Here is a 26661-nt window from a genome sequence, read left to right on the forward strand (position 1 = left end):
GTCCTCTATGACTGACTGGTGCCAAAAACTGCTGGAAATTGATTTTTTCTTTTGGAAATTAATTTGAGTGCAGATTTATAGAAGTGGACTAGTTTTGCCAAGTAGATTAGGAATGAGTCTGGGACTCGGAACACTGGGTTTTGGTCTCTTAGATCTGTTAAGAATTGCTCGAGAAGAAGTCTCCACAAACTTTAAGTTGCTGACACGGGGATGTAGGCAGAATTTGGATGTCTAAGCCTAGAAGCACACTCCTTAAAATCCACTCTGTTAGCCTGCAGGCATCTGTGGTCATTGGGGAGTTTCCACAAGGTCCTGTGTGGGCGTGTGCTCCAGACTGCCTTGAGAATAGCACAGCACTCCTTGTCCCTGTCTCATGACTCTTCACTAGGCTCCTTGCAGCCTTTCTGTTTCCAAGGGACATCTTGTGCGATGTGTTTTGAACATATTGATGCATACTACGAGACCAGTCAGAACTCTCAGTTCCAATCTGAAGAAATATGAGAGGTGAAAAGATTGTGTTTTATATGTGGCTAAGCTTTTAGGGCGGTTTTCTGCATGTAGAAAACTCAGAATTCATTTCCCTTGTGTGCCTGCCTCCGGCTTCTGTCTGCATCATTCCCTGCCCAGGACTGACTGCGAGTTCCCAGGCTCTGAGGTTTCCTGCCTGGTAGCGTAGTGAAAGGTGAAAGTTTGCACCTCCTTTAAGTAGAGAAGAAAACTGAAATTTGGCTTACTACATCTTATCCACATGCCCTGATCACTGGGGCATTGGGTGAAAGAGGATTGTCACTTTACCCCATGTCAACTAGAAGAGTGATAGCTGACCTGTTGTCATTAGAAAAGTGTTCAAGTGGACAACTCACCAAGATGTCAGGTGTGTGAACTCTAAAAGAGGAAGATGGACCTCCTTCTGAAAAAGGTAATTTAAATGACATTTAATTCAGTGTGAGCATTGTGTGAACAGCACTGGTATATGCTGACTTTCTTCATGGGGCACTCGGTGAGCTTAAGATCCTCGTTCACAGTGATGGATGGCACTGGTGAGAATGGATAAAGGGTCTGTGATGCTCTTTAGCGCAAGAAACAATTCTCTTTGGAAAGGTGATTCTTGGTTTCTGTGCAGTTCAATTACACTTTTATGAAGACAGTAATTAGGGCTGCAAAACTGGAGTGTTCTGCATACCCAGGATGAAATGGGCAGAGAATTTTGAATCCAACAAACCTAGAAGTTTTCCTAAGCAATGGAACTGCCAAATCTGTTGTCAGATTTCTTTTTAAGAGTATGTCTGGAACATGTAATGAATGTACAGATCTGAGGTTGTGGAATGGAAAGCCAAGGCCTTATATTAGGTCTTAAAATCCATTTTCTGGGATCAATTTGCTGGAATGTCACATATGTGACCTGTGGGTTACCTTAAAGTAGAAAATACCTTGACCTTGTTTCTTCTCCAAAATAACTTCCCTCCATTGATTCCCATGTCATTCTCCTGTAACCTTGACTGTTATGATCTTGTCTGAGTAACATGAGGGAAAATGTACAGCAGGGTCCCTGCTCCTGCTAGTCCCCAGGTCTTTGCCTTTGATTTTGATGGTTTATCTTCCGACTTGCTTTATTCGTAAAAGGAGGTTGAATGTATGAATTAAGGGCTTACATTTGCAAAAAATGTTTGCACTATTAGAGTACTAGAGAAATCAGGATTCATAGTTCATTTAAATGTAGCAATTCATGAATTTCCTAATAAATTGGGATATGATTATTGTTTTGAGTGTTGTTCTTGCTCGTATGGTCCATTACTGTCTGAGTCCATATCTTTTAATTTTGCCAAAGGAACTCTGAATTCAGAAGGATTTTACCTGTCTTCTGCAAAGGAAGTTTCATCTAGACCTTCTGTTCTCAAACAGAGAGGGGCTGGTGGGAGATGTGGTGGTTGGAGGCCGTCTGGGGCACAGTGACCATGAAATAATAGAGTTTTCAATACTCAGGGATGCAAGGAGGGTCATCAATAAAACCTCTATGCTGGACCTCCAGAGGGCAGATTTCAGCCTATTCAGAAGACTAGTTCAGAGTGTACCCTGGGAAACAACCCTTGAAAACAAAGGGGTCCAGGAGGGATGGACATGCTTCAAGAAGGAAGTATTGAAAGCAGAGGAGCTGTCTCAGTCTGCCGAAAGGCAAGCCGGTGGGGAAGACGACCGATCTGGCTGAATAGGGAGATTTTGAAAGAAATTAGGGTAAAAAAGAGAGCCTACCAATCATGGAAAAAAGGGCTGGCTATTCAGGAAGAGTTTAGGAATGTAATTAGGTCATGTAGAAAGAAAATTAGAGAGACGAAGGCACAGCTTGAACTTAATCTCACCACTTCTGTGAAGGATAACAATAAGTCCTTCTACAGATACATCAATAGCAAAAGGAGGGGCAAGGAAAACCTCCATTCTTTGTTGGACGTGGGCGGGTGTATCAGGGGTTAATTACACTGATACTTTTGTTCTGTGTTCGGCCCAGTCACCTGTGAAAGTTTTGTTCTTTCCCTGCCAAGTTATGAGAAAACAAGCACTGATAAAACGGGAACCTTGTCCTTGAAGGGAGTTTTTGTATAAACTATATTTAATTGGTGTTCTGTGATTGGCTAATCGTTCTCCAAGGTCGCTTGAAGGAGAGATTGAAGACTATAATGATGAAGGACGCCCCCACACTCTTTTGGAAAAGACCCCCCCGAGTGCAGTACATGGGCGCAGGGAAAGCCACGTGTGTGCAGAAGAGATGCACTTACATAACCAAGGGGGTGGGACTGAGGGCCTCTGGCTGGGTGGTGATGGCCACTCCTGCCCTGGTTGAGGTCACTCAGTTAATTGTATAAAAGCAGACAGTGCTTTCTTGGAGGGAGCTAGCTTCACACCAAGGACAACGTTGCCTTTGGCGGGGATGCCTGCCAGTTTGTGAACTTACTGACTCTCCAAGGATGCAGCTTCTGCTATGGGTAATTATAGGCATGCTAGGTCAGTAAGATAACTTTATGGGCAACAGCTGGGTACCTGGGGAGGTCGTGCTGGGGGCTTATTTCTCTCCTCCTTCCTCCCTTTTGGGTTTGTTCGTTTTGTTGGCCACCTCTTGGTAATAAATATCAGTTTCATTGAGCTTGCGATGGTGTCATGGTTTCAGGTTTCAGTATGTCCAAACCTCTCCCTAATACAGTGGGAATACAGTTATCAAAGATAAGGAAAAGGCTGAGGTATTTAACACCTTTTTTACCTCAGTTTTCAACAGTAAAACAGGTTGTCCTGAGGACAGCTGGCTTCTGGAGCTTGTAGACAGAGATAAGAATCCGAGTAGCCCCCCTGTAATCCAGGAGGGAACAGTTAGTGACCTGCTGAGCCACTTGGATCCTCACAAGTCTATGGGACCAGATGGGATCCAGCCAAGGGTGATGAGGGAGCTGGTGGGAGAGCTTGCCAAGCCGCTCTCCATCATCTACCAACAGCCCTGGCTCACTGGGGAGGTCCCAAATGATTTAAAGTTGGCGAATGTCACGCCAATCCACAAAAAGGGCCAGAAGGAGGACCCGGGAAACTACAGGCCCGTTAGCCTGACCTCAGTGCCTGGCAAGGTTACGGAGCAGATCATCCTCAGTGCAATCACACAGCACCTACAGGATGGACAAGGGATCAGACCCAGCCAGCATGGGTTTAGGAAGGGCAGGTCCTGTCTGACCAACCTGATCTCCTTTTATGATCAAGCGACTCGCCTGGTGGATGAGGGGAAGGCTGTTGATCTGAACTTCAGCAAAGCCTTTGAGACCGTCTCCCACAGCATTCTCCTGGAAAAGCTGACAGCCCACGGCTTGGACAGGGGCACTCTGTGCTGGGTCAGGAACTGGCTGGAGGGCCGGGCCCAGAGAGTGGTGGTGAACGGGGCTGCATCCAGTTGGGATCTGGTCACCAGTGGTGTCCCCCAGGGATCAGTGTTGGGCCCAGTTCTGTTTAATATCTTTATCGATTATTTAGATGAGGGGATTGAGTCCATCATCAGCAAATTTGCAGATGACACCAAGATGGGGGGGAGTGTCAATCAGCTGGAAGGCAGGAGGGCTCTGCAGAGGGACCTGGACAGACTGGAGAGTTGGGCTGATTCCAACGGGATGAGGTTCAACAAGGCCAAGTACCGGGTCCTGCACTTTGGCCACAACAACCCCCGGCAGTGCTACAGGCTGGGGACAGATTGACTGGAGAGCAGCCAGGCAGGAAGGGACCTGGGAGTTTGGATTGACAGGAAGCTGAACAGGAGCCAGAGTGTGCCCAGGTGGCCAAGAAGGCCAATGGCATCCTGGCCTGTATTAGGAACAGTGTGGCCAACAGGTCCAAGGAAGTGATTCTTCCCCTGGACTCAGCGCTGGTGAGGCCACCCCTGGAGTGCTGTGTCCATTTCTGGGCCCCTCAGTTCAGGAAGGACACTGAGGTGCTGCAGCAGGGAATGGGCTGCCCAGGGAAGTGGTGGATTCTCCATCCCTGGAGTTTTTTAAGATGAGACTGGATGTGGCACTCAGTGCCATGGTCTAGTAACCACAGTGGTAGTGGATCAAGGGTTGGACTTGATGATCTCAGAGGTCCCTTCCAACCCAGCTGATTCTATGATTTATGGCTGTTGTTTTCCTCCTCTGAAGGAAATTCAAAGCTATTAACTGGTAGTGTTAATATGTGAGTGGATAGGGCATTCCTTATATTGGCTGTGCTTGTGGTAAATATTCTTGAGGACAATGTAACGAATAGAAAGCCTCAACTTTAATTGACAGACTTAGATGTGAAAGGAGAGACTTGTTTGGTGCATTTCTCATTACTGGGCAAACAGAAAGTCATGCTAATTAGTTCTCTTGATAACTTGCTTACTCCACTGTGGGAAAACTTGAATGTGTCTGAAGAAAACTGATTTGCAGTGCAACAGAGAATTACCTTCCAAAATCATTAAAGAAACATTAAGGAAATCACAAGGTAATGCATCTGAGCAGATTACAAGGTTCTGTTAAACCAGTGCATATTTAAAATTAGGTCTAATTTCTGCCTTAATTTAATACACCTTCATCTCTTTAATGAGGACTCTTGTGAATTTTAACAAAGCGGGAGCTGAAGGTGTCTCAAGATGGCACTGATTTGGCACAACTAAGTCAACCAGTTGTTCCCTGGCCAGATTTAATGGCTGACAGTCCTTCACCTAGCTGGTTTCCAAAAAGTACATGCCCTGCATTGAGGCTGGTTTCATATCTTAGGTTTGTCAATGTATATCTCATAATTATGAAAGGTTAATGTTGTCTTGGTAAGAGAAAATCAGTCAAGTTAATGTGTTGCAGAGTGAAGAATATTTATAGAAGTCTTGTGACGAATCTTCCTGAAAATTTGATGTTGTGTACTACATTAGATTAGTGAACGTGTGTTTATTGGTAGGGATAATGTAGTAGAATGATTTAAATGATTACAAAATTTTGTAGCCTTTTTATAAAATTTAGCACTTTGCTTCCTTGCTCCATATCCTACAAACTCAGGACAAGAAAGCTGTCTCTGCAGTATGATCTGATGTAGCTATGGTATGCTATTTCTCACCACTCCAAGCTCTCTGATTTTCCATCTTGACCTAAACAGTGCTGGTGTCAACCTAGTTTTGTGTCTAAAAGTCTTTTTGATTTTTTTAACTGCGTCATGGTTTGAGAGCTCCAAAAATCTAATTCCCTAGTCTAAGCCCCCTCTAACATCTCAACCTAATGTGGGATGATTTTTTCCAGACAAAACACGAGACTCAGAATGGGGGAAAGGGAATATATATTACAATGACTGTACAAATAAATGTTATAATACATTATACACACGATCTCAACTATCTCTACCATGACATAAGTATTTACAATGGATCAGATCTCTTCTCCCCTCCAAATAAAAGTCCAGGAGGGAAGGACAGATCCTTTCCAGTCAGAGCAGTAGTTTCTAAGGCATCAAGCTTTCTTCTTCTCAAGCATGCAGCAGCTGTGGCTGGATTTCTGTCAGCACTCACGAGGGGGGTATCCAAGCCCCCTCGGCCCTGTCGTCTCCAAACGAGGGGTCTTCCGTGGGCTACTTTCACCCCAGACAAAGGTCGTTCCACCACGGTCATACCACGAAGCACAGGGGGTCTTCGTGACGGTCTGGTATCTTCAGGGGACTCAAGCCCCTTGCAGAGCTTCTGTGCCCTGCCTCAAGATGGCTACGAGCTTCTTTGCAGCTTGCAGCAAGGGAGGGCCCCAAGGTCAACCCCAAGGTCAACACCGTCCTGGCTGAGCTCTCAGGACAACCGAGCTTCTTAGCTCCTTTACTCCATTTAGGACTTCTAATCAGTAAGAGTCCACCCTCTCCATTTTGGAGGGATCTCAAAGAAAGTTTAGGGGAGTTTTTGCAGTTCTTACCCCCAAACTCTGTCTCTCTGCTGCTAGGTCTCTTTCTCAGCTCTTCTTCCAGGAGTTCTCTCTCTTGCTGCATGCTTGTTTTGCTGCTCTCTTATCTTTTGGCTCTGTGCCGCCGCTTTTTCTCCGGTCAATGCTGGCTGTTGCTAATCCTGCCGCTGCCCACAGTGGAGAAGCATCTCCCGGCTTAACTACAGACACTTAGCCCAGTCTAACACTGTTCCAAGTCTCTGTAGTCCCCCCAGCCGGGGGCCAGGGGCTGGAGCCCCCCAGGGGGCTCCTGCTCTCTCTCTCCTTGTGGTCTTACAACATGGCCACTTCTTCTCCAACCAAACTACAACTCGTCTCTTCCGGTCAGCTTGTGGTATGTTTATATTTCGCAGGAGTGCAGATTGGTTCAAATCTCAAGTGTCACCACCCCCTGGGGGTTACCACTTTCTTAGCTTCAGGGGGAAAACCTGGTTTCAAACCACTACAGACTGGTAGGGCTTTTAAACACTTTGTTGGTAGCATGTATGAATGGGAATCAAACAGGATTAGGATCCTAGAGTGCTGCACAGTTTTAATATATACACACATGGAAATCCAAATCAGCAGGATTTGGATCCCCCAATCAGAGGGAAAGCACAGAAATAGATTTGTCATCTATGTATGGGAAGCTAAGTGGAGGAGAAATCAAGTAATTTATTGTAGCTCCCTTGGGAGAGCAAGTTTAGGGAAAATAGTAAGATGGAATTCAGTTTTCCTGAATTTGGTTTGATTCCCCAGTAGCAGAACTGCTTTGCACATAGATGCATCTAGTCCAAAAACCAGAATATTTCAGCACTTTGGGTTTAAGTGCTTTGTGCAGTGAAAGAATAAGCCTTTGGGAAAGTACTCAAACACCTTCTGACAATGGTTTTGGAGATATCTAATCTTTTTTTAGTAAGTTACTTGCTCCCTTAAAGCTGTTCCGTAGTTCAAACCAAAAGTGAATACAGATATTGAAAGTAAGAGTAATGTGCAGGTAAGCTTGTGTTTAAAAAATGGGGAGTATTCAAATATATATTTTGTTGGCTTTCTCTTGCTAAAAGGGCCCATGTTTTAGTAGAATAGAGAAAAAATTGTTTTAAACAGAGTAGTTAGGATTTTTAAATTTTTTTTTTTTTTTGAGGAGAGATATTCTAAACTGTAGAAAAGTGTGTTTAATTTTAGGTTCCTCTTAAGTGTCTTTAAGGCCTAAATGTCAGCTCTTTTGTATTGGGATCATTCCTGTTTGCAGTACAATCCAGTTTTTAAAGAGAAGGAAAATGTTGTTTTAATTTTTATTGGTATCTGGGTAGCTAATCCTTCTCTTCTTACATTTTTCCATGGTATATTCCCTGCTGGCTCCTTCTGTTTTGCTTTGACATCTAGACTTGTATCATGCATAAACAACACCTGATGGTGTCAGTGGGACCACTGCATACATGAGTGTCCTCGCAGTTGTTCCCTGCCAGCAGTGATGACATTCCAGCCCCAAGTTTGACATTGATACCTGTTCCAAAAACAACAAATAATGTTATTGCATGTTCATGTTTAAAAATACATGCATATGATTTTAAAGTGTTTTCTTTTTTCCTTAGCCTGCAAGTCAGTGCACCCACCTTCTGGTTTAATTCGTGACCGTGCAACCGTTAATTGTGTGTGTATGTAAGGAAAAATATATATTAGATCTGTGTGAACATTCTACTTTTCCATATTTATTATCTACATTTGTCTGTTGCTAAATTAATCTTTGAATTGTTTTTGGTGCATTGATGTTGGGTTTTTTGGCTCTTCAGACAAATCTAAAAGAGTAATTTTACAGATTTTTTCCCCTTGAGACTTTAGACAATTTTGTTTTAGCTGCTGTCAAGATAAATGGAAATCAGTTTCCACAAGCCATCAACAGATGTCCAGTGAAAAGATCTTTCTTTTGGCTCTGTGTGGAAAAACCTGCCCATGCACGTAAGTAAAGTCTATTTGAACTGTGTTATTACACTTTGCTGAAGTTCTGCAACAAGTGAAGTCCTCATGGAAACCTACTATTAAAAATTCAGCATTTGAATGTTGTTTATGCTTAGACAGTCAGTGACTGAGCTGAAAAGAATGAGTTTTATTAAATAAGCACTGAATAATGACTACTGAAGTCAGAGTGGTCTGCATCAGCTGAGCCCTACAACAGCAATACTTTTGCTGTTTGGCACTTTCTGTTCTTCCTTGGTGAGCATTTTAATAAGAGAAGAAGTGTACTTTAATACTGGATTTGAGATAAAAGTTTTATTTGTTAGATTTGGAATAAAAGATGACTAGTAACTGTAGTGCCCAAGGTGGACCACAGTGTAAGTTGTACAGATATTCTGTCTATCTTTGTATGCAAGGTGTGTGGGTCCAAGTCATCTCAGCCTCTGAGGTGCAGCAGTACTAAAATCCAGAAAAGCAACAGGTGTAAATGAGGGATAGATCATTCATTTTCCTTTTAAGTACAAGTGCAGCTCTGGTAATGCAGGGTAGCTCTGAAAAAAGATGTTTTGTAGGACTTCTGGAAGGTCTGTCTTCTGTAACAATTTTTTTTTTTCTTAATCTCCCTCCCAACTCGCACCCCACCCATCAGGCCTCATAGCAATAACGTGTAACACCTTATTGCTCCGTGGTTAAGAGTCACTGTGAAGGGCTGCTGAACAGGCAGTGAGTGCAGGACAGCATCTGCAAGCATTAATGTTCAGCTCCCTCACAAGACAAGAAATGGCCCAGGAGTTAATTTAATGTGCCTTCCCCAAGCACACATTCACCAAGTGTAAGCGTTCTAGTTAGTGGTGTGGGACTTACCGCCTGTTGAGTCTTGTGTTTCTCCCATAAAGTTTTATTGTAGTGGATCAGTTTAACAACTTTGGTGAGGATGTGAGGTCAAGAGGATGGGAGTAAGGGTAAGAACAACTCTCTTGGCCTGAGCAGCTGACTTGCAAAAACAATGGAATGGGAAAGAAAGGGAGCAGTGCTATCTCTGTGTACACAGTGATACTTCATTCCTTTGGGGGTATTTCCCATAAGGAGGTGGTCTATTGGAATTTCTGCCCATTTTAGAAGGCTGCACTTTGGGAAAAATATATGTACTGTATCATAAAATTAATCAAATTTGACGCTTGGCAGATTCCCCTGTAGCGAGGATTAACTTTACAGTCTCATTCCAATGGGGCATGTCTTCTTTCCTTCTCTTTCTCCTGGAAGAGGTTGCTAATAATTGACATGGAGCATTTACTCCATAGTATCACTGTCAAGACATAATGTTTTGCTGAAATTTTATAAGCCTTAGATATAAACTATTTAGAAATTAATTTCTTAATTTAATGCCCCACCTCAGAGTGTTGAGGATACTCTTGCTTCTAGCTTTTCTCCCCCGGGTAGATGAATACAAACCGCCTACTTATAAAGCAGAATCAGAGGGTAAATATGTTTGCCTAACAGCTGATTTACCCGAGTAAGGTGCTGCTGATGCTTTTTGGACTTTGTTGCTATATAACATCAAGTTATAAGTTTTTAATAAACTATTTAATAATTTAAAATAGGAAAAAGAAAAAGTCCTTCTAATGCTGGGGGAGTGATATGCTGGAGATACATGAAGCAACCTTGCCTACTTCAAGACTGGTTAAGTTTTCGATGTTAATGCTTGCAGGGCTACAATTCCTGAGTGGTGAAATGGTAGGTTTGGGTCCTATTTGAGTGTCTTCCTCATGTTAGAAATATCTCCTTTTTAAAAAAAGTAAGGAATAAAAGTCTTCCTCGCCATGAAAGCCCATGGGAAGAGTGTACGAAATAAAATTATGAGTCTGGCTGCAATGTGTGTATGTAAGTCTTCCGTGACTGGATTGTTCTGTAACACTAGGAAGGACTTTGAAGTCTTTTTGAAGTAGGCTGGTTTTAAGTTAGTACATTTAGCAATGACCTGCCTCTTGTTTTACTTTAGATTAAAGTTTTGAGCCCACTGTTATATAGCAACAGGCTGTAGAACTTGTAGTGGGGACCCTATGTGACTATTTCCAGGTCTTTGGCATGATATGGGCAGCTGGAAATGCAAAAGTTGATTAGGATCCCTGAGCTCTAACCTTAATGTCTGTCCTAGCAGGCTACCATTTGCTGAAGTGCACAGTTTGCATATCAGTATTAAACACAAACAAAGCATGTGATCATACGAGAGCAGTGAGATGTGGGCCTGTGTTAACAGAAGAAGAGCAGGCAGAGATGGCAGTTCATGTGGAGCAGAATTCAGAGTACCAAGTGTTACATGCACATCTACGAGCAGAGAGAGCTGAAGCTCTTGTTAAAATTGCTTGCCTCCTTTTACCTCTGTATCACAGAAAGGATATGCACATTTTAATAATGTTGTGGTATGAATAAGGACATCACTGTGCATAATTCTTTTGCTGACTCTAGTAATAAAGCATTCTACCCTTTATTTATAGGACTGCCTCAAGGATCTGACAGGAGGAATTGAGTGTGCTGCCAAGATATTAAATGAAATTCCCCAGGAAGACATTAAGTTCACTAAAAGAGCCTCAAAGGCAGAGAGGGAAGGAAATGGGCAAGGTAAGTCATACATAATGATCGTGGTTGGCATCCATTGATCTCATCTAGCATCCTCTGAGAGTGGAATATCCATAAAAGTCTTTTAAAAGTCACTTGGATATTCTAGATAGTGTTTGTGCTCACAGACAGCAGCAGTAAGGCTAACTGTGACAAGTCATTTTCTTGTGACCCAACTAATTAAAATATAAAAATAATATTGTTGCCTTGGTCCATTGCCATTAATCTGAAAAGTCAGCAAAATAAAACATATTTTATCTTTAATATCTTTAGCTCTCTGCTGAAGATTTCCCTGGAGGAAAACCATCAACATGGGACTGTACTAGAAGAAAGATCCCTTGAGGTTGTACTCTGTCGCCAGCACAAACCAGTGAGGGATACCTGGGGTGAGTATAGGAATGAAGCAAGCACATAGTAACTGTGATGTAATCAACTAGGATATATATGAAACCCAAGAATTATCATGAATCAGGAACCATCTGAATCTTTTTGGTAGCTTGTTGTTCTGTTAACCAACATTATGGTTGTGAATTACATTTCTAATCCTTCCTGTTCCCTCTCCCAGCAGAAACATTAGTGAAATTGAGGTTTTATCATGTTCTTAAAAAAAAATATATCTACATTATGATGTTGATGGAGTACTTGGAAATGCGCAAAAGGCACGGGAAATATTCATGTTACAGTGTCTGAAATGTGATGGTCTAATTTTGCTCTAGCCATTGATTTGGGTAACTAGCAAAAGGGTGTATCTCTTCTTCTTCTTTTTACTTGTTTCAATCTTTTAACTCTCTTCTCCAACTTGTATAAGGTAGTGTATAGTATGCATTATATTCACAAGCACTAGATAGCAATAGGCAGGCAGACATAAGTCCTCTGTTTTGAGTCTCATATTTTCTTTTCACTTTTTTTTTTTTGGTAGGCTCAGATTGCTCTGGAGTACAGTAATAAATTGTACTTCCTCATTTTAACAGTTGGTGTCCTTTTCAGCAGGAATCTTAACCTTCCTCATGCAGGTTTAGAGACTGTTTTTATTGCTGAGAAAATGGGATTTTTCTGTCCCTTTCATTTCAATTTCAATTAAAAAACTGGTGACTTTGAGGGACACCACCTTCCTCACTGTGGCTAAGGGTTACGATAGTCTACATTCACACTCCCCTGGCCCAAATTTATAGTAATGTCATATGGATTAGGCTTTTATCTAAATGCCATGCAGGTTTTCCCCCCAATTGGAAAACAGTATAGTGGCGCCATGCGAGACACTTTGCTGTCCAGAGTTGTATAAAAGAGCCTAAAGCTGGTAATAGGCTTAACATGGAGTCATTTTTTTTACCATTGAAGTGACTCTAGTTGCTAAGCAGGAAATACAGCAGGCCTCCTGTACCAGACTTTGGGTGTCTTTATTCTTATACCTGAAACAACTCTGTCTGCTTTGAATCAGTGGCAAACGAGGGCTTGGCTGGGATATGGCCTGATTAGACTTTGGCTGAAACACCTACGTAATACTAAATTAAAAAAATTCCTCCAAGTTTTGATGACAAAAGATGTCAGTGCCTTAAAGACAAAACAAAAAAAAGCACTTTGAATCTGAACAACGCTTCACCCTTTTCCATGGCTTTTTTAACAAACTCTTTATTGATTGCAGAGGGAGCTTGCAATAATGGTGTTTCTAGCATTGGACCTCTTCACTAAACAGCTGCACCTAAATTTTAGCATATTTTTCTCTATTTTAGGATTTTTGAAACCTCTAAGGATTTTTTACATTTAAGTACATTAGGACCAAATGGTGAATTACTTTTCTTTTATCATAAAAATGCTTTCTAATAACAGAAAAGGCAATATTAAGGACTTTATTATTGTCTTCTGGATCAGATTGCTACAAATTAGCCCATATTTAGTTCAGTAAAACAGTTCTTATTACTTTGTATTGAATATGAACTGTAATGAAGTAAACTGGCAGTTGAATGAGCTGATGAATTAAAAAGGAGAATCTTTTACAGCTGGGAAGTGCTTTGATGTGTCATTTATTATTTCCATACTATACCATATGCTGGTGTTAAATGTGGCTTGTTGATGGTGTGCCTGCATTTGCGTGTATGGAGTCAGACTACCTCTGTTTTGATCCTGATTCCATGAAGATGGGAACCATTGCTCACAGTCAGTGCAGCTGTTTGAAACTGGGGTTCAGAAACAGGACTTTTATTCCAATGAGCAAACAAATAACTGATCATAGATAGCAACTCAATGAAGTTTTGAAGGAAGTTTTTATTGGTGTTTTTTCATTGCTTGGTAAAGAAGTATATTAAGCAAGCCCATGTTTTCAGTTGTTTGAGTAATGATTCAGGTATTTCAATGGAGGAATTTTGCAAAGACTACTGGGTTTTTTAGAGTTACCTTACTTTTCCTCCCTTCTCCCCCTCCACCCCCAACCTGCTGCTGTATGTAGAGGTGGTATATCCTCATTCTCAGCTGTTGCATGCAAGCCACACAGTATCCCTGGCAAGATGGGTTTAACCTTTCGGATTGTTCCATCTTTGTTCTTTTTCTAAATCTGTTAGTTGACTGTGCAGGATTTGTAATCCAAATGCGGCAGTCTGCTTTTTAACTGCAGTGATGATACTCTATTGAACTGGTACTGCACTGCATGCTTTGGAGACCAGCTGGCCTTCCCTTGCATTGACATCCGTGCTTTCCTGAGGGTATGAAGCTCATGGTGCAGGAAACCACTTACCTTAGTGGCCATGCAGATATAAAAGAATATCTTAAGCTGAGCAATCTGTGTGTCTTTCAGGTGCCTGTTTCTTTCTGAAAATAAAAATCCATGCGAAAAGAAAAAAGGTGCCAACAGGGTGGTTTCCTAACACAACAAAAAGTAACTCTTTAAACAGAACAGCTTTCATTTCTATCCCCACTGGAGGAGGCCCTATGAAAACATTCCAAGCCCTTTCTCTGAAGCGTGGAATGACCTTTCCTAGCTCTGCAGCCAGATAGTCTGGAGCTGTGCTTTCCTGAAGCTCACCATTTTATCTTGTTGCATAAGTTGAGATAGATGGGTCAGATTTAAAGGAGAACAGGGGTGACCATCGAGTTAGACCTGTGGTCAGTTCCTGCTGCCTTTTACTCCCACTTTATGTTTCAGGCATAGTTTTATTGGAGAGGCTGGAGAGAAATTTGCCTTCCTGGAGTATCCCATTACAATGCATCTGTCCAGTATTTCTAGATGCTGGCAGCATCCAAGCAGTTAGGCGTGGGGCACACACTGACGCTGATCTGACAACCCTTGCTCAAAAGACAAAGGCTATTAGATGGTCCTCAGTGCTAGGCTAATGGTTCCATGCTTTCCAGGTAGCTTGGAGCATGGCTAGAGCACACTCGGGGCCTGCTCACAGGAATGTGTGGCTGCCTTCACCCTCAAATGTAAAATGCATTTCTTTCCCTAATTGCTTACAGGTAGGGACTGATTTTTCTTCCTCGATGAATGACTTTTCTCATCTTTGTAACGGTGAAAGCTCATGTTCCATACATAGATTTGTCTTTTTTTATGTGAAATACTAGATATGAAGAGTCCATGAGGACTGTTGTTCAGCTGGATTAAAAGCCTTCATTGTTTTAGGTCATCTACCCTTTTGCAACTTCTGCAGCCTCAGTATGGAGGCCCTGAAAACTTGGTAGAAGATCTTTGCTGTAATCTTTGATTTAAAATTAAAAGACGTTAAAGCCATTTATGTGCTGGCCTCTACCCCAATATGGGTTAAATGGAATGCTGAATATGTCCTGGAATTTTGACTTTTCTTTATCTGTACAGAATTAAGGAAGAGTTTGGGTAAGTGGATATAAAATAGTCACTAAGCTTCAAAAGAGCTAAACCATGTTCTTCCTGGAGGAATGTTACATCCTTGAAGGAGGAGAATCTGAGGTGCAGAAGTGAGGAAGATAAAGAATGGAGCTGTGTGTGCAGAAGAGGTTATGGCCATGTGTCTGATGACTCACTGAGTATTTCCTGGTGTGAGAGACAGACTTTGATTCCCCAGAGCAACCAATAATGTGGCCCCTGGGAACCTGTAGAGCTGTTAACTTTTGGGGTCATATCTGCCAGCATCCTGAATATCTACCCGTTAAGGGTGTCTCCTGTTTTCTGAGCTGAGAATGTCTTTGTTTAGATGCTTTAGAGTAGGAAACGCTAATGATTTATTCTGTAGACTGATTAAAAGTTCCCTAAGTTCTGATGAAAAATGGGACTGTTATTGGAAGAGGCTGCTGTCATTTAATGGCAGCATATATTAAGTTTACATGGCACTGGTAAAAATAACCTGATGGGCGCACCCAGAGAGTGGTTCTATGATTTTATAATATCATCCGTCCAATCCCAGATCTATCCACCCCCTGGTTCTGCCCCGTTCTGCCCCCTGACATGGCCCTTTGGGAATTAGGTCTCGGGGTGTTTGGGACCCCTACTTCCTCATCTTCATCTTTGCAACATGCACAGTCTTTGGAGTTCCTCCAAAGTTCTGGGCTTGAAAGTTGCTGTGCCTGTGTGATATCTTCTGCTCCAGGCCTGGGGTCCACTGTTCTTAAACAGAGGTGATTTCCTACAATTCTACCTTGAAGACTAAATATGCTAACGGAATTTAGAGGGATTGATATGAAATGGGGTAATAAGTTTGCATATCTGTAAACTATTATGCTAAAGGGTAAGGGGTATAACGCAGCTACATTAAAATTACATTTACTACACAACTCCTTCTAAAATCTCAGAAGTTAAAAAATTGAAAAAGCTCTGAGGCATCAATACATAGGTGTTACTCTCACAATAATTCAGAATTCTTAATTAGTGTTCAGTCATCATTTTGGGAACAAAGCCACTTAGAGGAATGTATTTTAAATGAAGATATTATTAGGCAGAATATTTATGAAGCTAAGAAATATAGCAGTGGCAGAACAAAGATTATTTTCCAAAGTTGTATAATTTTGGACCAAAGACTGGTAAAATTTGTGTCAAATTCCATGAATTGTTTCAACTAAAAGAATAAGAGAATTTTTCCTATCTTGAGTGTCACCCTGATTTAAATTAGATGTGTTTAAAAGTGAAAGGTAACACCTGAAATTTAGTTTTTTAACCTTCACATTGTGATTTTTACTTGACATTTTGTTTCTATACTAGATTTTTCCAGGCACATGAATTTGTTTTAACAAAGTTGCTTGTAATTATAGTTGATAAATTTCTACTTTCTTGCTCAACTACTGGGTCAAGCCAGAAGCCAACTAAAACTCTGGGAAATTTGATTTGATTTTTAAAACATTTTACATGCAGCAAGGACCTGTACTTTTGCTTTAAGAAGGGGGAATAAAAGCTTATTTTTTATTTTTTTAAAAGGCAATTTGTATAGTAATGTGGCCATTTCTTATAGGGACTCATGGCTAGGCTTCGCAAACGAAGATTTAGGAAGGCTCTATCCACGTTTGTTACAAGTATGCTGTTACAGGGACTATATGCTTACTAATGTGCAATTACTTCTGTCAGCATAGTATTACTCTAGTAATATCAGTTTTTCTCATATTAATGGGTTTATGATTACTGAAATGATATTTCCAAGCCCAAGTGTATCCAGTAGGGTTTATATATTTAGTCAAAGTTTTCGGGTTCTTTACAGGAAAGAATAAGGTGTCTAAGTGAAAATAGTCCTTGGAGATAGTACTTAAAAGGAAACATTTTCTATGTGTTATACTGTCCACTGAGACTCTGCCCAACCCCCCAGAGGGAGAAGGAGGAGGGAAGGAGGGGGAAGGAAAAAAAACTTGCAAAATCAAGGCTGCTGAGAAAGGTGGTTTTATGTTGACACAGAGAAGAAAAAGAGAACTATAAGCACTATACACACAGGGAAAACTAACAATAAAGACTAGTTCCCCACAAAAGGTGTTTTCCTCCTATGAAAACAGCCATCGATCCCGTGCAACTGTCCTGGAAGAGAAGAGGGAAGTTGTTTCCTTCTCACCTCTTTATATCTGAGCTGACGTAACATGGTATGGAATAGTTTACTGGAAAAATATACATCAGGTGACCTATCCTAGTTCCATTTCCCTCCTAGGGAGGGTTACAAACCCACTACAATCCAATAAAAGGTCCTTGCACGCAGCCTCTGCTTTTGCAGAGCTTTTAAGGATTGCTTGTGTTCAATTACAAGTGGCTTGCTGGCTCTCTTACCACATGGTGGGTTTAGTTAATGCTTCAAGAATTGCTTTATCAAACCCTTTGAACAGATAGGCTTTATATATCCTCTTGAGTGATGTTTTTTCCCCTCATCCTTCATCAACAGGTACCCTGGCTTCATGTCTGGCTTTGTATAGTGTGGTGGCACCTTCTGCAGTCTGTAAGGTTGTCTGCTATTATCTCAGGCTGTGACACACAGCTCTGTGTAACTTACCTCTGGTGAGACTTTGTTCTGGGGACTCTGCTTGTCAGAGTTGCCTGGGAATTTTTGTTGTGCACAGTACCAATCCTTCTGAAGAACATCACAGAATGAGTCTGATTTTCATGCAAGGAAACAGGTGTCTAGAAGCGACACAGGATTCTGGAATTTGTTCTTTGTGGCCTTTTTTGTCGTTGTTCATTTAAGTGTCTAGTTTGGTTAATGTGATTAAGGTGCTTTCCAAGGGTTTATGCTACTGTGAATTATGTTTTTCCATTCCTGTGTACATGCACACAATTCCCTTTTCAGAAGGAGCCTTACCAAGATCTGTGTCGGGGTATGGCTCTGTAAAGGCAGGATGCTCAGCAGGGTTTCTCAAGCTTTTGTTAAAAGTAAGAGGGTAACCTAAAGATCAGTGATCTTTGGGGATGGGGAAAGGCAACTCCCTCTTGTGGAAGGAAGACTGAAGTGTTCAGCAATTAGGGAAGTGGAATTCTGACTCAAAAGCACATATAGTTCAGTCCCTGCATGACCTGGGACTCTGCCATTGGTTCCCAGAGTAGAGGTGCTTCCTTCTCATATGGGTATAAAAGAAGGAAGGTGTGAATGAATTTTTCTGTTTTGGTTTGGTGAGGGACAGGGAAAGGAATTTTCAGAAAACTTAAAATATCTGAAGGAAAATAGGGGGAGGTTGTCTTTTTGGGACTCGAGAAACTAAACTGAGCTGGGTACAAATAGACAGTGGTGCTGGAGACTTTTGTACTTGCACAGAAATACATCAGCTGAGATGTAAGGCCAACAGGTCTTATCTGTCTCTGCTATAATTATCTGTCTTGGAGGCTCAGTGTACTAAGGTAGGATGACTAGAGATGTTATCTGCTACATGATGGAAAAACAAGCACTTTAAAAAGCAAACAAACATAGTGCTAGAGTAATCCTCTTTCCCCCAAACGGTTTGTAATCATGCAAACATAAACAAATCCTATAGAGTTCTGAGCAAGTGTAATCTGGTCCCATTCAAATGGAGAGGATTGCTGCTTTTCACAGCTTTAGCTTATGAAGTCTGTAATGTAATTATAGAGTAGAAATAGCAAGAATGGAAGGAATTTGGCTTAATGTGCAACAAATTTTCCACTGGGAGATAAATACAGATATTACAGGAAACCTGGCACATATAGAGCAACACATACACTGTATGAAACAAATATTCTGACCCAGAGAAGGTTCTGACCCCTTTCTGAGCAGGCAGCACAGGAGGAAAGTATTGGAGTTTTGCCACCTCTTTTTAAAAAGTGAGTGAAGCTCCCATGACTGACTTCTTGTCAGAGGTGGGTGCAGGTCAGCTCTCTTTGTCCTAGCAGAGAACCCGGAGCAGAGCTGAGAGGAAGGTTGGAGAGAAAAAGCCACGCTTTGCTTTCCTCATCCTCAGGCTCAAGAGACCAGTTTAGTACTGGCTGCCCATTACATGAGCCTGTCAGAGACTAAAATGGTTAATGATTTATGCATTCTAGGAGACTTTTGCAGGCTTTTGACTTGCATGATACCTCTGATGAGCAGTCGGGCCCCTCCCTCCCTCCAGTGCTGAAGGTGTGAAGCCCTGAAAAGGCAAGAGCTGAGCTTGCAGGCTTTTGACTGTTGATACATCTGATGAGCAATCAGGCCCCTCCCTCCCTCTGCTAATCTTGGAAGGCGGGAACCAGGCGAGACACAAAAAAAAACTCAGCACAGACCTAGGAGATGTTGGAGGCTCGAGGCACGGCCCTTGACACTAACCATGGATATAATAACCCATAACTTCTTGGAGTATGGGGGCTTCCCTCCTTCACCCCCAGCAGATCAAGGCCACCACTTCAACTGACAGACATGGAAGCATCGCTGTGTAATGAAATAGGCTGGATGAAATTGTTTATCAAACAGGATGTATTGCTTAACCGCTAAGCTAAAGGAAGTGCTAAACCACAAAGAACTACTGCGAAGCTAAAGCAAGTGCTAAACCACAAAGAACTATGCTAATGCTAAAGCAAGCTATACCTTAAAGTTGCAAAAATTCCGAGAACTAAAAGGACAACCTATATAAGGAAGATGACACCTGAGGAAGACGTCTTACTTCAGCCTCGACGACCACCGGGAGGCAGAAAAGACCCCCTAGCAACAGCCCAGGCATGCGCAGAGTACTGTTGCCACATCACGGAAAGCGGAACTAGAAGAATATAAAAAGAGACTGCTTTAACAGGATATTGCGGCAGTTGGTGGAGCGGTGACTCCCCTGTCGTCCAGCGCTGCTTTGCTCATATTCTCTTGCTACAATTAATAAATTCTAATTGGTATATTGATCCGTTGTGGTCTCAATTTATGACAGCTGGACCCCGTGGGCGGTGACTATATACATCTGTCCACTCTCAGCTTTTCTTTCTCTTACTCTCCCTTGCTCTTATCCTGCCTTTCTCTCCCCTATGCATTTTCTTCCCCACCCCCCCACCCCCCCCAGGTTATCTCTGTGTCACATTGTTGTATGACAGCACCCAAACTGCTAGCATGCCTGTTGATACAGAATTGTTAAAATAAACCTTGCCAGTATATGTTTTCAGACACCGATTATTTAGTGTCGTTTCACTTTAATCCACCGCGAGGGAATTATTAATAAAAACCTGAGTTACCCCCTCTTCCCTTTTCCTGGGGTGGGTTGTAACAGAGCCTCACTAGTTTCAAGATACCTGCTAATCGCCCTGGAGAGCTCCTGAACTACCTGGGAAAGTCCCAGCATCTTTCCTCTGCTGGTTGCTCTAATTCACTGTCAAAAAAGCAGGTAAAGAGCTACTGCTGTGCCAGTGGGGACCTCTCCTTCCTCCACTCTGTTAAAAAACAACTAAGTTTCTCAGTAGGTGCAGGTGCACGTCCCTTGCCTGCCAGTTGCAAGGGATTTTGGGGAGGACTGCACCTGACTGTGGGAAGGGCAGAGTCTCGGGGAGGCTGTGGAGGGTGAGGGGGGCAAACACGGCTGGTGTAAGTTTACTTGGCCTAATGCCCAAAAGCATAAACAATTGAGGCAAGACTTGAAATGTTTTTAATGACTAGGACTACAACTATGCATCCATAAATAATGGCAACGACTGCAGGGCACAGACAAGACATTTGAATTGTGCATATTATTTGCTAATGTACCTAATAATGCAAGTGCTAAATAGTTTGATATTGCACAGATTTAAGATTTCACAGAATATTCTGAGGATCATTGAGTCCAACTCTTAAGTGAATGGCCTATATGGGATTTGAATCTGTGGACCTTGGTGTTATTAGTACCATGCTCTCACCATTTGACATGAAATCCTCTGATTTGAAGTGCTAGCCCCTCCTGTCAGGAGAAGGAGGCTAACTCAGCTGGTGGAACTCAGCACTGTTCTTTCCTTGTGGTAAGTCTACCTGGAGTTTCATGGAGTTTAGGGAACTTATGCTCACTGGTGTTTCAGACTCTGTGGGCTTAGGTCAGGATTTTTTTGGTGCAGCAGACATCTGTGAGGGAGCTTGCTGTAGGTGACTTGACAGATATAGGTATTTGGGAATTCTGGTCTTCAGTTATCTGAGAGCTGTACAGCAGTTTGAGCAATTTGGATGGGAAGAGTGGAGGAGATATCTGGAGAGAGAGAAAGATGAAGTCGTAAGGAAAAGTGTAAATAAGTTCTGGTGCCTGAGCAGAAAATGAATGAAGTGCTTGGGTTTAGCTTTCTTTTCTTTTCTTTTTTGTGGTTTAGCTTTTTATTCAAATGGGCTTTGTCCAAATATGGTAGAATTCCTGGTTCAGGACTGGAAAGCATTTGTGTTGTACTCAGTGTTCAAATGTGTTTCAAAATTGGCACATTTGTGTGCCATATAACTGGGGAAATCAAATGTATTTAAGAAAAATCTCTTCTCTGCCAAAAAAAGTCAGCCGTATTTATATGTGCTGGCTGGATCTCACCTCCTCAGAGGAACCACGTGTGTTGCAACTCCATCAGCTTTGCTTTTTAATGTTGTGTGATTTGATCTGTCCTGTGTGGTTGCCATTAGCCTTGAGGCTAGTTCTTAATCCATGCTGTGCCTGTGCCAGCAGTACAGAGCTGTCAGCTGGCTGTGAGGCCGGGCAGGTGTGCAGTGAGTAACTCACATTACCTGGTAACTCACTGCTTCAGCCACAGCAGTGGCACAAATCCTGGCACCAGGGCAAGTGCTCTCACTATCGTCCCTATAGTCTGCAACCTCTTCTTCACTGCTCTTTCCCTTACTGACTCCTTAAACATGACTGGAAATTGGTTTACAGTCCTTCCTGATCCCAGGGAAGTTCACTTACTTTCTTACCAAGCAGAAGGAAGTTCACTTACCAACTTACCAGCTGCCGTGGGCTGGGGGAGTTGTGGGAGTGTGTTCTGTCCTCACTGTGGGCTGTGTGACCTCCCCAGGCAAAAGGTTGCCTACCCAGTACAAATAGTGAAATCTTCAGACTGGCAGACAGGGACAGGCATGAAAATTAAGCACCATAGCACAAATGCAGCATTCACTTTTCAGGATTTTAACCTTAACACAAATTGAGGTATAGAAGAACTGGTTGCACTTACAACATTATTAATCATAATCAGGCAATCAGATAGTTCAGTTTAAAGCTTGTCTCCATTAGGGAGATAAGAAAACAAAGAAAAGGAGTTTCAAAATGATTTCAACTATGTACTAAATGTTAAACCTTTCTATACTGGCACTGTGTCAGGGCTGGAGTGGCTTTAATTTGCTTTACATGATTAACAGCATTGAGGCATTTCTAGTTTTAAATGAGAGGTTCACTCCAGGTTTTATAACACTTTCTACAGAGAAGCCCATATGCATGTTTACATCTGAAATATTTCCAGGCTTTTGATGAGCAGGTTATTCTGTAATTGTTCAGGTCTTGATACCCTTGTTTTAAAGCACTTGTTAATGACATGCATCTGGAGTCAGAGAGGATTGCTGGACAGACTTCTGGTGTCTTCTTGTATGGCTACTCTTGCCTTCCTTGAGATGGTGGAGGAAGGGCATTAAGACAAGATGGCACTGAATTAATATGCTGGCTGTGGATTTAAAACCACCTATTCTTGGCATCTGTGCCCTAGTAAAACTGGCACATCCCCTAGTCCACAGGCAGTGTGCCATGAGGACAGATGGTTGTGGCAGTGAGTAGCCAGGAGGTGATACATGAGCATCAGATTGATTTGTTGAGGGCAGGATACCAAACCAGAAATGTCAAAATGGTTTTCAACCCAGAGCTCCTGAACCTGTATGCAAGAGAACATCATTGATACTTCAGATCAGAGCTGGATCAACTGGGTAAAGGTGAAGCTGGAATTCTCAGATCATAGACAATGAATTTCTGGCAAGCCTTAAATCAAATTTTGCCTGCCACAGGGCATAAAAGGGAGAATACTATCACACTGACCCTTGTCCCTATGGTATTGACAGTAGTACATTCTGATCTGGTTTTTGTTTAATTAGATAAAGCTACTTGTGGGTTACTTTTTTTCTTTTTTAAGCCTGAACAGTATTCCTGTGATTAGAATCCTTTGGCAGCCTTACATATTAATGCTAAGATATTAAATGATGGCAATAATGTCCATGTTGTAATAGTCAAGTGAACTGCTAATCAGTTTTGTCAGGGCAATGAAGTGAGACTCTGGATTTCCAAATCCTGCCCTTTGCTGATGGAGCACCACAATGCATGGAATTGCTGTGCTTCATCTCCAAATTGCTACCTTTTAATGGAATGTTCTCACTGGAAAGCAAATGGTAGGAAACATCTTCCATTTCTATTTCTATAATTAAATTCGAAAGAATAATTTGAAACCCTTGAGTTTTTTGAAAAAGAATGTTACAGAAAACTCTAGTAAATCTGAAACACAGCTGGCACCAAGAGAAGTATTGTCTGTGATGATCTATGGGTCCACAGCATGTACTTCTAAACTGTGTAATTACATTGATTAGCTTTAATCAGACAATAATCAGATCAGTGTCTGATAAAATGAGGAGGTTTTATTTTGTGACATAAAATTATTTTCATTTAGTAGGTTTCAGTTTGTTAGTGCCAGTATACTAAAATAAAATTGCCTACAGTCATGTGGGACAGTTGGAACACAGTGAGTAAATCTGTCTTCAGACAGAAACAGATTCCACAGGGAATGATGGATTGCCATGCTAATGGATTGCCATGCTTTGCAAAGGAAATAATGGTCTTTAAAACTGTCAGTTTGCCACCTAAACACTTATGTATATTCCAGTGATACTCAGAGGTGCCTGAATCAGAGGGAATCGACTGCACTGGGAAACGGAGCTGGTGGTGATGGACTGATAACTGCACACCTGTGCCGAGCTCTCCCAGCACCTTCTGGCCGGGACAGAGCCGGACTGGTGGAGTCAGAATTTTCAGCTGTTACCACTATGCTAATCTAGTTTTCTGCATAGTGCATTCTGAGAAACCTAACCTTTTTTTTCTCTATTGTGATCTTAACTTTCCCATTTTATATTATATTATGGAAAAATGAAGACTGGAAAAAAGAACTTGTTACAGTACCTGGAACTTTCTGTTCCAATTCTCTGCTCCCCTTTTACATTTGACCAAGGAAAACAAGGTCCATAATTTACATAAGGAACGTGGAAGATGCAACGGCCTCAGTAATGTCAAACCACAGTTAAATCTACATTTTTTTCTATTTATTTGAATTTTAAATAAAATGAAAATTAATTGATAATTTTTAGTAAAAATAGGATTGTCTCAGTTTAATGAGGCTAAAGTGTTTTGCTGAGGAGGATGAGTTATGCGGTAGACCAAGTTCCTCTCTCTAAGAAACTGTAAATCCGAAATTAAGAGGCTTCAATAGAGGAAGTATGGAGAAAGAAAAAAAAAAACCCAGACCTTTATTAAAGGATATATGTGTATTGGCAGAACACAAAAACCAACCAAACAATAACCCTGTACCCAAAAATCCCCTTTAAAAGGAAACAGTTCGGTACTTTCCGCCTTTTGGTGCAATTCTAACCATGGCCAGCAGGGGACGCTGTTGGGCCCCAGTGCACGGGAGAAGCTGAAAATGGAGATTTTCCCCCCACCAAGAAGGGGAAAAGGGGACAAAGGGACTTCTTCCCACGGAAACTCACACTGGCTGTGGCTGGTTGTGGTCAGGATTTCCCCCTTTTCATTGATAGGCACAAACTGCTGCCAGATATGGGAGCGGAGGAGGGAAAGGGCGACTTCCTCTCCATAAAGTTCCTCTGTAGGTGGGTCAAACCTCTCTGATGAAGTCTGAACAGGTCTGGACTGGAGGCAGAACAGGGTGCAGAAAACGAAGGCAAACCTGGAACCAGAAAACAGACAGATGACCAAGCTGAGAACAAAATGACCTCAGGGCCTTTCCAACACACACCTTGCCTGAGTTAAGGCAGAAGTGAAGTGAATCCCGTTTCCGAGGAGCGAAGAAAAAAACTTCATCACTCCTTCCCACAGTTCTTAGGAGGACCATCAGCTTGGAATGCAGTCCTGCCAGTTAGTTCTTTTGTGTAAATCAATCACTCAAGGCAAACTGCCCTCCCCCATTCAACATCTTTCTTTTACAATGGGGCAGGGGAAAGAGAAATTCCTGCTTGCTTTTTTAGAACAAGTAAACCTATGACAAAAGTGTTTTCATATCAAGTGCTGTTTTGGCCTTATTAGTAATTCAGCTAAGGTTCTAGTTTTGACCTGTTTCCTTCAATTTTATTGAATATTTTTATGTCTTCGTATATTACGACTAAAGAGTGTTATTGTGGGTCTTCCAAAATCTAAATAACTTCAAAAATCTCACTCAATCTAGTAATATGTTAATTAGAAAAAACTTATCGTTAATGCCTTTTAAATACAGACATTTGCTTGATGAAGTGACCTTAGCCAGAATTTGCTCGTCCAAAGGGATAAGCTTGTAACTCAGTAACATGGTTAATTTTAATTAGTCAGACAAACTCAGGCTTTCTGTAGCTTTGAAACATTTGAATTCAGTTTTGATGATATTATTCTCAGCGAGCGTGAAACAGATGTGCATAATTCTTCTTAGCATATTACTTGAAGTTGACTTCAAACGTGTTCATTGTAAGTTGTTAGAGTGCCTTTATCTACTGGGAATCCAATCTGCCTATTTGCTTTTTATTTTACTTTAATTACTACTACTATTATTGTTTGTAACTCTCACCTGGGAGCCTGTGGGCCCTTTTTATATCAAGGCCTGTATGGAAAAAAAAATCTCTTCTCTACAGTTTATATTGTAAACCTTTCTTCTTTCTTGGTTTTGACTCAATCAAAAAGAACTTCTTTAAATGAGGTATTTTATCTTTATGTCCAAATAAATTTTTTATTTTTTACTTTTCTGCAATGGTGACAGCCATCTGAGTATGACTAGGGTCACCTGCTGTGCACAGCTGTCAGCTTTGAGGTCCAGTCTTGTGTGACAGTTTGTTTGAATGAAGGAACTCAGATTTTGGCAACAGAAAGAGAATCTCTCACATAGGCAATGTGTTTCTTTTTCCATGTTTAAATATGTAGTACCATATTTGTTGATCTAAATGACATTATTAAATAGTGGTCTATGTTCAGGATCATACAAAGGCAAAAGGACTCATTGCTAATGCCATAGCTTTTTTTTAAGTCACTGTTAGACATCTAAAAGTAAAGAAAGAAGTAGAGTTCTGCACTTGTTCGTTGTCTGACTGAATTTATGAGCTAGTGTTCACTAAAATGCTCCTAGCAGAAATTTTTCTGCAGTATTTTTTTTTTTTATTACTTCTCATGCTCTAAAGACAAGAAATGCTCTAAATAATCTTGTGGCACATGGGCATGCCTTCTCATGCAGAGCACAATTGATTCGGCAGAGATCCTTGGTTTTCTCTTAAATTAATATAGTATCCCAGCTGTAAACTAAGGCTTTGATTTTTGGACAGAAGCAGTCTGTTTGTAGAGTAAGAAATACGTTTGCTTACTGTGTAAGATGTGATTTTTTTTCTGAGATAAAAATAGTGCACTTTATTGGTTTCTTTTTTTTTTGATTGTGGTAGAATAGTAGTTCCTTAATTCCACTCTGCAGTTACTGGTTATTATTGATACATTTTTTTAAGAAACAGAAGTTTAAGTTCTCGTGGTGGTTTGTGTCATACCACAGAAAGGCATTACTTTCTTGCAGAGCTGGGATGAAAGGATTGCCTGAGTGTAGCACTAATGCTGTACCTTACTAGGCTGGAGC

At 41.5% G+C, this 26661-nt stretch overlaps 1 long non-coding RNA gene across 2 annotated transcripts in view; it reads left to right on the forward strand.

Moving 5' to 3' along the window:
• The first annotated feature begins 637 nt into the window (after positions 1-637).
• The window catches only part of LOC120322928, a 38348-nt gene continuing 12324 nt past the window's right edge, over positions 638-26661 (forward strand). Inside the window, exons 1-4 of one of the 2 annotated variants that reach the window (XR_005562925.1) lie at positions 638-919; positions 8286-8387; positions 10880-11003; positions 11274-11386. This is a non-coding gene — a long non-coding RNA (uncharacterized LOC120322928). The remainder of the gene's footprint in view (positions 920-8285; positions 8388-10879; positions 11004-11273; positions 11387-26661) is intronic. The other variant, XR_005562924.1, reaches the window with a different exon arrangement.

This window comes from Pipra filicauda, unplaced genomic scaffold (assembly GCF_003945595.2).
Source record: "Pipra filicauda isolate LSUMZ 115617 unplaced genomic scaffold, ASM394559v2 scaffold16_size7369187_pilon, whole genome shotgun sequence".
In the NCBI taxonomy this organism is placed as follows: domain Eukaryota; kingdom Metazoa; phylum Chordata; class Aves; order Passeriformes; family Pipridae; genus Pipra; species Pipra filicauda.